The following is a 1,507-nucleotide window of genomic DNA, read 5'->3' as shown; positions in this document are numbered from 1 at the left end:
TGAGAATTTTGATGCAAACTTAAAGGTTGAATATGATGATTATCAGGGAATTGTGCGGCATGGTATTCCAGAAGTGATAGATGAAAATGGATAGATTAAGGACATGAATGTGGGGATTAGAGAATGTTATCATTACTTAATGCTTCCATAGAAATTGCACGGGCTGACACCTTGGACATGGTAGAGATAGTGGACTTGTTGGAAAACTTTGTAACTATAGAAATTGCAGTGTGGGATATCATCTTCAATGCTAGCACTTACAAGGATGAGGCCTACCTGCAACATGTTCAAAAATGTGGCTTGGTCATGGATGGCTAGAGTTAATTTGTTTCAATTGTAATATGTTTTGTAATATTGTTAGTTGTTATAGCAGTTAGGGAGTTATTAGTTAGGTTTTTTTGTTTTTTTTCAGTTTTTAGTTTGTACTAATGAAAGGGTGTGTCCTTTCATTTGTGTCTTTTGAGTTGCATATGTATAGGGAGTCATTTTTGTATACAAGGAGGAGTTCACAATTTACAAGCTCGTATCTTTCAGATTGTTTGTTGGGACTAGTAGTGTTATGTTAAAGAAAGTCTACAGAAATGAAGTCATTTTTGTGCAAGCAAGAATATCATGAAGTACCTGTGAGTCGGTATCTTTTGTATAATTTTTTATTGTAAAATTAATAAATAAGATTTGTTGTCTTTATCTCTAGATCATTTTATGTTACATGGTGTTGATGAATCAAGTTCTTTGGATAAATCTAATTAAAATTTGTTGTAGTGTGCAATCACATGTTGTTGTATAGGAAACAAAATTGTTTTTGTTATTCTTGCAACATATAATGAAACCATTGCAGTGATAGTCTTGCATATTTGTGAGTTTTTCAAACTTTCTCCAAAGTTGATTACAAATATTCATCCACTAAGTAACATATAAATTGTCAGATAAGGCACTGGTCTATTATTAGTTTTTTCTGAGTAAATTTGGTGTGCATAAGGTCCTCATTAGGGAAACATACTTCTTATTCCTATCATTATTGTTCTTTCATAATTACTTAAGGTTCCAATAGCATTCTTTTATAAGAATTCATTCACTATTAATAACATTCAAGTTTTCAGATTAAAGAAAGTTAAAAGCACATAATAAAGAAAAGTTACAGGAAACATTTTACCATTCTTGCAAACAACTAATTTGACAAGTTTAAATTCACTATAAATCAGTCTCTTCATACTTTGGAGATTAAGGTACACCTGTCTAGGTCTAGTAGAGCCTAAAGTGCAGAGGAATTTGGCTTTGACCATTCTTGTTTGTTGGCCAAGGTTGATTGAGAAATCAGTAGGAGATTTGGTAAAGCTCGATGATTTCCAATGTGTGGTTTTGGGAACCAGTAAAGCCAATTCCAAAAGAAATTGCTTTAAGGGTTGATTGTCTTTGGAAACAAATGGTGAAAATTGAAGATATCAAATATATTTTTTCAACATGCCATAGAAGGATGCATAATATGGATTATTGCACCCAGAAATCC

This window comes from Cryptomeria japonica, chromosome 3 (assembly GCF_030272615.1).
Source record: "Cryptomeria japonica chromosome 3, Sugi_1.0, whole genome shotgun sequence".
Classification (NCBI taxonomy): Eukaryota; Viridiplantae; Streptophyta; class Pinopsida; order Cupressales; family Cupressaceae; genus Cryptomeria; species Cryptomeria japonica.
The sequence above is the reverse complement of the archived record's forward strand: the minus strand, read 5'-3'. Positions refer to the sequence as shown.